The sequence below is a fragment of the Balaenoptera borealis genome (genome assembly GCF_965194805.1).
Source record: "Balaenoptera borealis genome assembly, chromosome: 18".
NCBI lineage: Eukaryota > Metazoa > Chordata > Mammalia > Artiodactyla > Balaenopteridae > Balaenoptera > Balaenoptera borealis.
The window spans coordinates 62,420,831-62,436,077 of NC_138877.1; the positions used below are offsets into that span (position 1 = coordinate 62,420,831).

Here is a 15,247-nt window from a genome sequence, read left to right on the forward strand (position 1 = left end):
AAATTCACCTTTTGAAATCTTCTATCCTCTGTGTCTGTGAGGACATGCCAAAGAGCAAGTAAAAACTCTTGTTTTGCTAGAAACTCCTGTCATAAAAAGTTTAGGAGAGGAAAAAAACATTTAACAAATAATTATCTACCTTATACTAGTCACTGCTCAAGGCATTTGGAATACATGAGAAAATAAAACAAAGAACCTTGTGCTTATGGAACTTTTATGAAGAACAGAGGGTGAATGGAAAATGAACATCATAATTCAGTAAATGATACAGTGTACCCAGTGGGAACTTAGCACCTGTGGGTTGAATCAGGCCTGCCACCTGTGTTTACATGGCCTGTGAGCTAGGGATTTTTTTTTTTTTTTTAACATTTTTAAATGGTTGAAAAACTTCACAGGTGAACATTTCATGACATGTAAACTTAAAATTCCTGTGTTCTTAGTTTTTTTTTAGTTTAAGTATAGTGATAAAATATTATAGTAAGTTTTAATGAAATATATCCATACTCATTGGTTTAAGAATTATTACAGCTGCTTTTGCACTATGAGTTGAGTAGCTGAGACACAGACCACATGGTCTGCAAAGCCCAAAATATTTACTATCCAGTCCTTTACAGAAAAAGTTTACCAAACCTTGTATTAAATAACTTAATAATATTTTACTTCCTTACCAAAATTCACAGTTAATAAGTATATCTGTAGATAGATACACTGATATATAGATTTCAGTTTGTGAATACATTACTTTGCTAAAGTCTTCTCCAGATTAAAACTCAAACGTTGGCGTATTTTCTAGTAAGAAATATAAAGAGGTTCTGTCAGGTCTACCAGATGTCTCCAGTAGTAGATACACTACTGTCAGATAAATGTGGCATTCAAAGTATGATTTACATTAAACTAACAATCATGGAGAACTTAATATGTGCCAAATGCTTTAGCTGCATTATTAAGTTCGCAAAGCTATCAACTGAAATACATTTTTCTATTTCCATTTTACAGACAAAGGTAACTGAGACACAGGAAATTTGAGCAACTTCTCCAAAGTCAGATTGGACCGGGAGGCGGTAGGGGGTGTTGAAACTTGATGAAATCCTAATCTCCTGACTCTAATCTAGTATTGTTCCCTCTACCCTGGAGTTCCCTATAAGTCATGCATTATATACAGTATTGGCTTTACAACTCCTTAACTCTGCTTAGCAATCAAGCAACACTGAAATTTAAATGTTATCAGCAGTTTGGCTTGAAACAGTTCGGATTGCCACCTAAGTCTAGAATAAAGTGAGTAAATCAAGTTTATTTTATTGGCCAGACACAGTAAACAGGCATGCTTCCTACTTAATGATTTCAACTCTGCTTTTATCACAAAAACAATGTGGATACTTGATAAAGCCCAAACCCCGTCTTGGCTTTTTCTATGCTTACTGGCTCAGGGAGTATCAGTTACTTTCTATTCTTTTGTGAGAACTAAATTTGTGCATGTGTTGGTGGGATGAATGGTGGACTGGTGGGGCAGATGAGAGCTTATAAGATGGACCAAGAGGAAAGATCAAGGGTAGACGGAACAGGACTGATTTTATCACGGACTGCAGCAGTGATAACCATAGTTGACAGTGAGCTACCTGCTCAGGTAAAAGCAGAGAATTCAGATAAACAGGCCGTGTAAAAAGTATGAAGTAAACTTACCTAGACCATCAGGGTTCACCTGTACAAGGGCAGAAACAGACGGGAGGCCGAGGTGAGGTTTATTTGACAGTTTAAATAGTAGGAGGGGGGTGCTGGGCTCCTCATTTTTACAAAATACTAAGTATGTTTCCCATCATGTGTGGGTTCTAACTAAAGATGGGATCATAATCTACCAAGATATTTCATTTTTCAACTTTTCCTGGTCTAACTCTGTTTCTAATTTTCCCTGTTTTATAAATTGTATGTAGAAGCTAAATCAAATTATCAGGAAGTGAATTGGAGGGTCAGTGACTCATTAATTCAAAATACTTCCTGAGTTCCCTTTCTGAGGTCAGATACCATGCTAGTTCTGAGAATCTACTAACATAGACCACCATGGTCTCTTTCCCCTTTAAGTTCACATTTTTATTGCAGGGACAGATAGTAAACTACTTATTACATAATTTATTATCCAGTTAAAAGTATTAAAAACATTATGAAGGGGAAGTACAGGGTACTTTGAAAGCTTATGGAAGAACTGAATTAGGGTTAGATTTTTGAAGATAGAATTTTTAGGCTCAGATATGAAAGATGAGTAGGGGTTTCTCTAAATGAGGCTGGAATGTGGCAGAAGAAAGAACATTTGCACGAGCCCTGAAGCTGGGAGAGGAGGGGTGCATCTATTTAAAGAACAGAGAGAAACGAAAGGAGGGAATCTGTACTGCAGAGAATGAAGGGTGAGAGGGAGAAGGTAAAGCTGAGGAGCCAGGCGGGGGGCAGGGGTGAGGTCATGCATGCACTATAATAACACGTTCATGATTTTAAAAATGTTATCCTACCAACAATTTGAAGTGATTTTAAACAGAAGAAGGATTTTTAAAGGAACTCTCCAGAGGGTGGAGTGAATTGGAGGAAGTTCAGAATAAATGTGAAAGACAAGTTAGAAAATAATTAACACCATCCAAGTGGAGGCTAAAGGTAAAGAAGACAGTGGTAAAGGCAGGAAAAAGACCATAGGTGTGAGATATATTTGGAAAGTTGAATTATATATTTCTAGTGATTAATTGGATGTGGGATGTAAGGAATAAGAAGTTTCAGAATAATTCTAGCTTTGTACGATCGGTTGAATGAACATACTATTGACTGAGAGAGAGCACAGACCCAGGACCAGAGTTTAGTGGGCAATGTCATAAGTTTGGTTTGAGATACTGAGTTTGAAGTGTCTGTGTGATATCCAAGTCAAGATGTTGAGGATTTAATTAGATATAAATCTGATGCTGAGTGGAAGTTCTCAACAGGAAAAAAGAAGTTGAAAAAAATAAGAGGCCTGGTCATTGAAGCCATGGTCGTGGGCTATGCAGAAGGGACTGAATGATGAGAACACATGGAGAAGCACACCCTGAGGGGCTCTGAGTCATATCAAGGAAGATGAGCCAATTTTGGATGCTGATGAGAGCTCAAGTAAGACGTACTGAAAAAGACCTTTTGGATGTAATACCGTGGAGGTTGTTGGTGAACTTAACAAAACACATATCTGTGGAAAGGGGCAGGTTGAAGACATATTTAGCCATAAATTACATATGAAAGACATAGAGAAAGCAGATGTAGACAGGTCTTTCAAGAAATGTGTCTGTAGGAGGGAAAGGAACTTTGATAGCAATGATATTACATATTATGTATTGATAACAGTGATACAGTAATTTAAGTAATCCCTCCATTAGGCGATGAAAGGTACTGGAATGTATCTTTGAATATATATGTGTCATGAACAGTTTTTCATCAAAATATTGCATTTAGTCTGATGGCATAATGCTAGAATTTAGGTTAGAGCAACAAATTATACTTTAGTCTGAGTTTCTCAGAAATTAATCTCTGCCCATGGGAATTGGACAGATCAAGCTGAAGCTTTCAACCATTTTGCTTCATTGTCAACTTTTGTATGTTGAACAGGATGAAAGGCAAGTTGCCAGAAATATTTAGAGAAATTGGGTAGAGATACACAGGAAGGCAAGCATTTTATCCATAGGGCTCTTACCTGAAGAAAGCATTAAGATTATTGCTAGGGAAATACCAACCCACTCTCCCACCCCTTCAGTGAAGCCCATCCCCGGCCCTGGAGAGTAAACACTGCCTGACTAATGTAAACAGCAGAAAATTAACTCTTTTCTCACATTGCTTATAAAATGTGTACAGCAATGGTCAAGACTATGCAAACCAAATAAAATGAACTGTCAGTTTCACTCAGGGAAGCACTGAAGACTAGTTATGCATATAAGCTGCAGCAACTCATTTAGTCATAAAAATCAATAAGCTTGCCACCTGGGTCATCAAGGGAACATTGTCACTGCAGGAAAACAAATCTGAGCTTTCATAACAATGAGACACAAGTAGCATCCTTCATTAGGCCACAAGCAAGACCAAGCTGTATGCTTTATTTCAGCTGAGAAATTGATAAGCTCTGTTATTGCGCATTCGGGTGGTAATAAGTGACTTTTTCTTCCTTTCATAACACATCACTCTCTCTGAAACAGTGACTCCTTGCTAAAATACTTTGTACACTGCAAAGAGATGAATCGCTAGAATAAGAATTTCAGATTGAATCCTGTTTCTACTGTCAGAATCTAAGTGAAATGGCCAACGTTAAATATTATTAAGTGTCAATGCTAAACCTCAGTTTCCTCAATGAAGAATGAATTTAATACTGTCAAACTCATGTTTGTCTTGAAATGTCAGATTAGGCACATAGACTTTTTGACCTACAAGTGGTATATATAATAATATTAGATTCTGTCCTTTTATTGAATTGATACATTTACACTACCCTGCATTCAAAAAATAGTCATTTGATTCTTTGGCACTTTTTGACAATTATTGGAAGTGGTTTCTGGACTAGAAAACTGCAATTTCTCCCTAGTCCACCAGCATGGTTTAGCATTTATAAACATTGTTTACACTGAGAATTTGAAGGGCAAGATTAATTTACTCTGTTTCTTCAGAAAAGACCAAAGCATCCCCTGGTTGATCATCGTCTTCATCTCCTATTCTTGTATCTTGGGATGGTCTGGATATTCTCCCCTTCAGGAAGGACATGGCTCTTCTAAAGAATTTTGGTTCTTAGATGGCTATCTGACTAAGGTGGATGGATCAGGACCAAGCCCTGTATTTGACCTACTGCCAAAGCTCAAACCTTTTAATAGTCCTCCTCACCCCACCTTCTTCCACTCAGTTCCTTTCTATTAGTTCAAGATCGTCTGCAATTTTCCTGTAGTCCACAAAGCTGTAAGCTTTAAATTAACATATTTCTTCCAATCCAGTCAAAGGTATAGGGGTCAAATTTCTATTGGCTGAACTCTTGTACCATTTTCTAGAGAGATGCTCTGTAAGAACACATTACACATCAAAACATTGTTTTCTGGTGAAGGCTTCATTTTCTAGCACAAAATTATTTTGGATTCATTCATTTCAAGCCAAAACATCCTCATTATCCAAACTAAACATAGGTAGTAATATTTCAATTATTCTTCTAAGTGAAATCTCCTAACAATATTTTGTTGGAAAATTTTGATTCACAGATTGACATAGTTTTCATTTCCTTATTGCTAAATTATGGTAACTAGCCACACATAGAATGGAACCAATTTAGTGAGAAGTTCCCAAATGTTGTAGTATGAACATGAATTTACTTGATATTTTTTCTCAATCCTTCCTTTCATCTGTATGTTGTCATGTCTCTCACTGTATGTAGTAGGTACCTTGATGACATCTTTGCCAAGTTCCATAAATACCCTTTGATGTTTGGTTTAGAGTAAGTTTTATTTTCTAAATGTAAGACAAAATCCTGTTAATGTTAAAGACTTCTAAGCAAACTTAATTCAAATAGTACTCCTTGTTCCTCCTGAGCTGTGGTGCTGGTTGCTTGGATCAGAGGAAAGGGAAAGTGGTCTCTACCCCACCTCCCTCATCTGCTGGCTCCCTCTGTGTTTAGGGTCAGGCAGGAGGGAGAGGGAAATCGAGATATTTATGCCAGTGGTGGGGTGGGAGCTATTCTTTGTTGCACTGGGGTTCTGTCTGTTTCTGCTAATGCTGAGATAGTCTCTCTACTGGTGGTGTGAATATCACCTTCACCCCAAGTACGACATGATTGAATACCTCACCTTCCTGCTGCAGGAAGTGGCCCTGCCAGGAATACACACCCCAGCTTCTTCTTAGGGTTTAACATTCTGAAGCCTCACAGCTCCTGCCTCTCTACTAACCCAATGGTCCTCCACACTCCGTCACTAGAACTGTAAAACCATGCTAGGAAGGTTTAATTTTCCAAGGACTGTGTAGAAATAGGACATGAACTGGAGGTTGCTCCATATTCTTCCCAACCAAAGCTTACCAGCATTTATTTCAAGCCCTGCTTATACGTATCACTCCAGAGCCTCCTGTCTTTGACTTCTCTAGAACTGAAGCGAGCTCTGGACTCAGTTTGAAAGATCTCCCTAAACTTCAGGGGATACATCTGAATTGTTTCCTTCTTCCCATCATAATAGAAGATGAGGTCTAAACAAGGACAACACACTTTAGACACAAGTTCCCAGAATGTTCTTCTAAGAACTCTACACTGGGATGGATCGGTAGGTTCCACTGTTGAGCAGGCATCCAGCCCAAATCAAGAGGCCAATTTCCTGTAGGTACTTGCACCCCCAAACTTCAGGAGAGATTCCTTTAAGCACCCTGCACCACCACCACCATTACAGACACTTGGCTTCTTGGAAAGGTAAGCATTTCCTTCCATTCTCCCCTTGGGAAAAGTGAAGCTAATCTCTAACCCTGCCTCCTTCTTTCTTCTTTATTCTCTTCTTTCTTCTTGTATTAGATGAGCGTGGGCTGTACATAAGACTGGTTCTGACCAATAATCTTTCAGTGAGCCCTGCAAAAAAGTGATGGTTCCATCTTCTGGAGGCTGTATGACAAAGAATGTGGCCATTTTTCACAATTTCCGGGCCCAAGGACATATTCTGTAAGCCATTTGACTACTTGTATCCCAAAATTTCTCACACAGCAATAGTACAAGAGTTTCATTAGCAAATCCAGTGAGCCAATTTGAACCACCTACTTCGAATTTGTGAATTCTGTATTTTGTGTTACCACTGGCTGAAACGTAAAATCCAGGAAGATAAGAAAATATTTTAAGAATTTCTCAAGTTTAAGGTATTTGCATCAAACACATTTTCAATATATAAGACAGAACTAGGAATGTTGCCTTGCTAATATCAACAAATTTCAGTGTTTTTCCTTTCTCTTAATTCATTTAATTTCTTACTTTCCCATCAAATCACATTGCTTGCTTATTATTTTGTTAATAGTGAAATGGGAATAACAACCATCCCATAATTGCGTGGTATATTAATTTGTTGATTTTGCTGAGCAATTGAGACCAAAAGCACTAACTGTTATGGTTGTTTGGAGAATAAAGTTGTCTCCAACAAAGCAAAGTGAAGGAGATGCCGAGTTCCAGTAAATTCAACCTGATGCCGCTATTAGTTTAAATGCCTTAGCTAAATGGTACCAACTGAGATCATTAACTTTGCCTTCATAGCAATTTTCTTAATGTTACTTAGCAACTTCACTTTGAAAATACCCATTTCATATCCCTGTAGCCTAAGGAGCATCATTAGTAGTAAAATTGCATGTTTGATTGCATAGCCAGAGAAGAGTTAAGGTTACATCCCGAAGGTCTATCACCGGCTGCACTGAGACGGTGACTCAGACAGCATGCATTGACTGCACAGGACCCAGTAACAGAGCCGCAATAAAAGGATAAAAATTTATCCACCATGAATTCAGAATATTAAAGGAATCGTTTCCATGTGTGTTATGTTGCCAAATATAAATATCTATGTATTATTGTGTAATGAATGCATATATCGAGATCACAATTTGAAATATGAAAATCTAAAATGTATCAAATGTTCTTACCTCATAAGAAATGTATGAATATTTTTTAATATAACCTAGGAATAATTATGCCTTTAACAAACCTAAATGTCTTTGATGATATGAATATCTGTCTTGGGTAATGACTTCTTAAGAAATCAGTTTAATAAAACAACTATTGAAACTCAAAAGTAATCAAAACATTATAGTTAAACCAATTATTCTTCCAATTTTTTGTATTTTTTCAATTGTTTATAATTAGCACAAGCACTCAATATGACAGGCACTCTTAATTAATTTTTAAATTATGAAAACAGAATTTTAAGTATCCTTTATTATAGAAATATTATGCTTTTATATTTTGTGGTACAGAGACATTTTCTGTTCCATTTCTCTATCAAAGCCAGGGGACATTCATTTTTTCCTAAGAGAAGAAAACAAACAAAAATGCTTAAATACTGTTAGTAAGTTAACTCTTCTTCCGTGACTTCATGCAATATTCTCTGGTTTTCTTTTAATCATGTGGTGCCTCTGCCACTGGTCTCTTTTTTTGCTTACTTTTCTTTAAATATAGATATTCCCTACGACTTACTTCCTATCTTTTGCTTACACACTGTTTGGTTTCATTGTCACGATACTTACATCAGTATTCATCCAGCCATCCAGCCATCCATTCATTCAGACATTCATTCATTCAACATGTATTGAGTGCTACTATATTCCAGATATGTGAACCAGGTGGTGGGAATTCAAAGATGATTAAGACACAGCCCCTGATTCGAGGGATAAATAAATGTTGGATATTTCTATCTATATAGGCTGACAACCCCTCAAGTTCAACATCTAAAATTAAGCCTTTGCTTACCCCAAACTGTATCTCCAACCAACATTATCTATTTCTGTTCATGGTTATTTCAAGTTTCCAGTCTCTTAGGTTAAATTTACTGAACCTCCCCTCCCCATGATGCCCACCCAATAAATCTCCACTGCTGCCTTACGTTCTCTGTTACTTCATATCAGGGGCACTTGGTTTCCCAAACATCCTTATTTATGAGATTTAAAATTTTTATTTTGGTAAATTATGACAGGACAAACATTTAAGTTAAATATATACAGTGTCTTCCACCTCTACCCACTCATAGACACACCTCTCAAATAATAGTATTAGCTGACATTTCCAAAATTTATTGGTTAGTTTCTGTATGTCAGGTACTGGGTCGAGGTCTTTTCATTCTTTATCCCTGCTCCCCATCCCTCCACCAAGAAAAGTGACCAGAACAGCCTTATGACAAAGATTCTATTTTTATCACCTGTTTAGCAGTGAGAAAACAAGTGAGCTAATTAAAGTCATAAAACGAGGGAATGGCTATCCAGGTTTAAAACCAGGAGGTCAGATTTCAAAGCCTGTTTTCTTAACTTATCTCCTATAGTCTCTATGAGAGTAAATTATCCTTGCTTTCCTTCTGGTAATTATGCCCATAATTCTAAACAACATACCTGTTTTATTTTTATCAACAGTAGACAATGTCTGTTGGTTCTCCACTAGGAAAGAAAAGGGTTCAGTTCATTTTCCTCAGGTCTATTTCCAATGCTTTTCCCTTCCAAATACATAAATATTTTTAGATAATTTGTAGTTTATTACATATCTTCATTTTAAGTTGTTTCTCAAACAACATATTATTTAATATTACCCTATACCATGCTTTGTGCTTTTTCACCTAAAAATGTCTTGCTAATATTATCTCTACACATTTACAATTGTGCTACTATTTTTAATGGCTGTCTGAAACTCTACACTACATTGTAGTATATCTACATTCATTCAATTAGTCCCCCTCTTGATGGGTATTTAGGCACTGGTACTTTCTATTTCAAGCAGTGCAGCACTGCATAAGGAACACTTCTGTGATTCCAGATTTAGGAATGCTTTCCTTTGAGGGACCCAGACTCACAATGGATGCTTCAGTTCTCCAGGAAGTTTGTTCAGTTTATTTACTGAAGAACCTCTTCCCTATCTTCTCCCCAAACATGGAGTACAAGCCAGGCCATCCATCCTGTGAATAAGGCAGGAGGGGGGTGGGGGGAAGACAGAGTGCAGCAGGTCACTCAGTATTATGACCCTCAGTGAATACCCCTGCTTAGCCCCAATTTTTCCTCCCACCTTCCGCACAAGCCAACGCCAACTCTGAGCCTGTTCTCTGTGGTTCCTCCAAAAGAGGTCAGCTGCATTGCCACCAAAATGACTTCCTCTGCTGTGTTTTCCTCAAAAGGTTCAATCTGCTTTTTATATTAAAAAAAATGTTTATAGTTCTCATAGAATGACAATCTTTCTCAATCTCTATTAGTTCCATTTATTCTTAGATGGAAGACTAGATAAAAATATTTCGAAAGTTTGATAATGGAAAATTATATTTATTCTTAAACAAAACATTTTATCACAGTGTGCATTGGAAAATAATGAGCTCCTCCCTCTTTTCCGGATCCCTCTGCGTTAGTGTTATGTATTTGTTTGCATGTTTGACTTTACTCTGCATGTGTTTCTCTACCTATTTTTCACCCCACCTTCAATCACATATGATATTATATACAATCCAGAAAAAAAAGTAATGAAAATTAGTTATCAGTAACTGTAAATGCAAGATAGAGGTCCAAAGACTTGAAAACTGGAACATGGGTATACAAATAGACTGTAGGTTATACAAGTTGCAGTGCACTTGACTCATCTGTCTACTTAACTATGGTGAATTAACAATAGGGGAGCTGTGAAAAGAAGCAAGAAAGAGAATTAGTTAAACCATGCTGGAAATTGAGCCACCAATGGCCATAATGAATTTGTGATGGGAGATCTGAACCTGCTTTTCTGATCATTACCTGCACACATCCATTTCAGGATGCCTGTCATAGTGGGAGCATCTTATTGAACAGTGTGTGAATTTGGAGTCTGGATATAAATATAACACAATTTCACACAGTACTTATCTAAGGAATAACAATCATTTCAACACTGGATAAGACGCTGGTTGTGTTTGTGTTTTGAAACATGGTAGGTTGGTTTCTAAGGCAGAACCCAGCTAGAAGATTTTTGAGGATGACTTTGACTATATATTATTTTGCCTTCTTTGCTAACTTAAAGACCTAACTCCTATATTAGTCTCTGTTGCATTGCAGTTGCCTGGTAAATAGCATATGAGATAACTACCTCCCCTAGAAAACAGCATGTGATTCATTATATGATTCTTACTGTCCAATAAAAGAACATCTACAAATTCCTCAGGGGGAGCAAAGTATTTTTTGGAATTTAACTCTGATATAAATTTGTGAATGGCTCTGTGTTGAGAGAACAGTGAGTGAGAGCATGAACAAAATGTTTAACAACTTTATATGTGAATATCTACCAGGTAACTTTGACAGTGACGGAGGAAAACAAATATAGGAGTCTACTCTAAGTAAGCCTAGTGAAGCCTTAGGAGGTATTCATTAAGAAAATCAGTGCTAGATGTCACTAGGAGTATTTTTTTTTTTTAATGATTCCATTAGGGTCAAGTCATCTTGCAAGACACCTCCTTGAAGTTGATTAACCTGGAAATCCAAGCCTAGTCCAACTGCTTTTAGAAGCTTATGTGAAATAGAACCAAAGATCTCAATTAGTGATAAAAATTCTCTTTGCTCCTGCTCCTTAGATGCTAACAAATGCTACTTATAATAAATTAAGTAAAAAAAAAATATGTTTTCCAAAGGTATTAGAATAAATTTTATTGTCTCAGAAAAACACAGATAGAAAAGTTTAGTAAATTACCAAGGTAGAATATTGACTAGTTTGCAGACAGTCTGTATCTGTTTTTTGTTTCCCACCTCCATGTTTTATTGAGTACTAGTCAACAAAACAGGGAAATGGTCATATTACTGTCATAGTAAAAAAAAAAAAAAAAAAAAAAAAAAAAAGAATACATAGAGTTGATTCCAAATGTCTTCTCCTGGTGTCCTCATTCCTGGCCCAAACTAATGATAGTCTTATGGCCTCTGTCAGAATGGATAAGTGCTGATGATCTAAAGATAAGGTTCTCCTATCTTGGACAATGTTTTGGCTGAGTTGAGCCACATTCTTATTTGTTTATCCTGCTTTGACTAGGAAAATCATTCTAATTAAGTCAACTCTCAAAGCATCACTTGAACAAGAAAGATGTACCCTGAATCATCCCCACTCCCTCCCAGAGCCTTGGCCCTTTTATAGAGTCCACCCACAAAGCCTGGTTCCCATGGTGCCAGCTTGCCTCTGATTGGTTTTTATTTCCCAGAACTATTACAGTAGGAGTTAGTTCTCTTACTGGCTTATTTCCTGCTGCAAATATTCAGTCAGAAGAATGGGTCTCTGATTATTATTGGCTCAAATATATCACCAAAACTGAGTTCGAATAAAAGGAAACATCAAAATACTCCAATAATCAGTTGGTAGTGACAGCTTAGAGTTATCTTTGGTTCACATTGTATTTTATACCAAGTGTACCCATAAGCCTGACATTTTTCATAGGAAAATTCATACACAAGGCTTGACATCTACTTTATTCATTTCAACCTCCAGGGTAGAATTTAAGAATGCTCCTGTACAGCTAATCATTAGTAATCAATCCTGCTGATCCTTGGTTTTGAATGTGAAATCATGCCACTAAACAAACAAAAATGTATGTACAGCTAGAAAAGAATTCTGGCAAACCTTGACTTCAAAAAATTCTGAGAAAACAATTTCCTTGTATGTGTTAAAGCTTACTATATAATAAATCCCAAGGGAAGAATAAATCGAGAGCAATAAAGGCTTTAAGGACATTTGTTTAGCTTGGGGTGGGGGGGATATTTTAAATCTAAACTTCATTCATTACAACAAATAAATCCTTTGTAGATTAAAAGTTAAGAGTTGAAAAAATTAAAGACAAAGGAGAACAAAAGTATACCGTTTTCTCTATAAAAGAAAATGCTTTCTGTCCATAATAACAATGGGATAAAATTAAAATGATAAGATTAACACAGTACATATGCAAATATCTGTGATGAAAGCCATTTAAAATTAAAATATTTTCACATTATTAGGAGAATCGTTAAGACAAAAAAAACAGGTGTATCAGAGCAGCCAAGTTGCACAGTTCCAAGGCGTGCCATTCACATAATTATATGACAACCAGGTACAAAAAATGGTAATAATAATAATAATAATACGTACATACATATTAGATACTAATGCTTAAAATTAATAAAATAATTTTAAAAGAAACATAAAACATTTTTCATAATAAATTAGATTTTTATGAAATCTAAATTTTATAGTAAAACATGTTTTTAAAAATTAAAATATTCACTTTTCCCCAGAGGGAAATAGAGACCTGCACGATTATTGCCTCTGAGAGTGAAAACTGGCAGGACATTTTTTTACAGACCAATTGTTGTGTATTTCCTATCCAGTACTCTGGAAATTGAACTTTTAAGAAGGTATCGTGAAAATAATCCAGAATTTGGATGAATATTTATTCGCAAAGATGTCTATTATGTGACCTAAATTTTGAACACTAGATGGATAGTTTTAAAAGTTATGGTCTATCTATACAATGAAATAATTTATAACCATTAAGAAGTATTGATAGCATAGCACTAATTTTTTAAAAAGTATTGACATAGCTCTATGTAGACAGGGACATTTTCTATCTAGCTCACATATCACCTGTAGAATGCCTGGTGTGTAGTATATGCTTAGAAAAATAGAAAAACATTAATATTAAGTTTGTTATATTCTCAAGTTAACAATGATTACCTATTACCATAGGATTATGCCTGATATTCGTCAGCTACTTATTATTTGACACTTTCCAAATTTTCTAAGAAAACATGCCTTTCTTGTATTATCGGGGGCAGTTTATTTTTAAAGCTCCCAGCTACCAACACACTGTTGTTATGCAGCTATCCACTAAGAAAGGATAAGTCTTCAAGAAATCGGTCTTAATGAATTACTTTGAGAATTCAATGCAGCATTACCTGCATTGGAATCATCTGAGGTATTTACTTAAAATGCACATTTCTGAGTTTGGTTGGGGCGCGGAACAGAATCTACATTTTTATCACATTTTTGTGCCCCTTCCCTTGTTTACCCATATGGTTCTCAGCCACATTAAAGCAAGAGAATCACTGAATTAGGAAGATAATTAAAATTCAGCAAAATCTAAACAGCAGGAATGGTGGCTTTTTAGAAGAGTTTCTTAAAAGCCTGTTGAAAATGGCTGGTAAATTGATGTAACAAACTTTATGAGAGAGGCTATGACTGTATGCAGGATAATGGAACCCAAGTAATAAGAATAAAGGAATCATCAGCACTAGACAACATTGAATTTATAGAGAAAAATCATTTTAGATAAAATATATGGCTTGGGATTTGTTTTTGCAAACATATGTATGCACACATTAGTTCTTACAGTAAATGGTGACTTTTCCTAGCATAAAAAGCCAAAGCATCAGTGATAGACACTATATAAAATATTTTTAAGTCAGTGGTCTTTGATGCTGACTATTATTAGGCAATAGGTGTCTGGTATACGTGTAATTTAGACATTTTTAAAATTCTCTCTCCCAAACCAATTAAACTCTACTGATATTCTGAGACTCTGCATTTTAGATGATTCTAATATATATATATATATATATATATATATATATATATATATATATATATATGCCAAAAAGTATCAACCAGTCAGCAAATATTTATTAACTACTCCCTGTGTGTAGGCACAGTTCTAGGTGTTATTTATGAAATGGTGAGAAAGACAACATTCCTGCCTCAAGGAGGTTCTATCCTAATGGCTGAGCACAAACAGTAAACATATAAACAAAAGTTTAAAAAGAAGAGATAATGACTACAATGAAGAAGATAACTCAGAACAACATAGTAGAGTGTGGGCCCTTTAAAGATGCATCTTCTTTAGCTAAGATTGTCATCAGAGAAGCTTCAGTGGAGAGGTGACATTTGGGCTAAAGCTTGAGGCAGCCATACAAGGGTCTGTAGCAAAAGCACCTTAAGAAGATTAAATAACAAATGGAGAGGCGCTAATATAGGAACAAAGTCAAAGTTTGGAAGCAAGGCCAGTGTAGAGAAGATGGAGACTAAGTTAAATTGATTGTCTGAGCAAAGATAAGTGAGGCTATCGTAAGGAGAGCTGCTGAGACAGATACCGGAGGATTTTAATAAGCAGAGGAAAACACGGTCGCATGACTGGACCTAAAATGATCACTCTGACTGCAGTGGACTGAATGTTTATATCCCTCCCAAATTCATATGTTGAAATCCTAACCTCTGATTTGATGGTTAGGATTTGGAGCCTGTGGGAGGTTATTAGGTTACAGGTGGAATCCTCATGAATGAATTAGTACTCTTATCAAAGGGAACCCAGAGAGCTCTCTGCTCTCTGCCATGTGAAGATACAATGAGAAGTTGGCAGTCTGCAACCTAGAAGAGGGTTCTCGCCAGAGTCTGACCATGCTGGTACCCTGATTTTGGATTTCCAGCATCCAGAACTGTGAGAAATAACGTTATTTATAAGCTACCCAATCTATGGTAGTTTGTTATAGCAGCTCAAACCGACTTAGACATTCACCTTTGAGTTTTCAAATTATTGCAATAATTATAGCC

At 36.2% G+C, this 15,247-nt stretch overlaps 1 protein-coding gene and 1 long non-coding RNA gene across 2 annotated transcripts in view; one reads left to right on the forward strand and one right to left on the reverse strand.

Annotated features, from left to right (window-relative positions):
• LOC309615817 overlaps nt 1–6,474 on the reverse strand; it is a 29,283-nt gene extending 22,809 nt beyond the window's left edge. Inside the window, exon 1 of the long non-coding RNA XR_014237077.1 lies at nt 9–6,474. This is a non-coding gene — a long non-coding RNA (uncharacterized lncRNA). The remainder of the gene's footprint in view (nt 1–8) is intronic.
• The window catches only part of GPC5 (glypican 5), a gene marked incomplete at its 5' end in the record, with an annotated part of 1,368,327 nt that overhangs the window by 904,845 nt on the left and 448,235 nt on the right, over nt 1–15,247 (forward strand). The window lies entirely within an intron of this gene.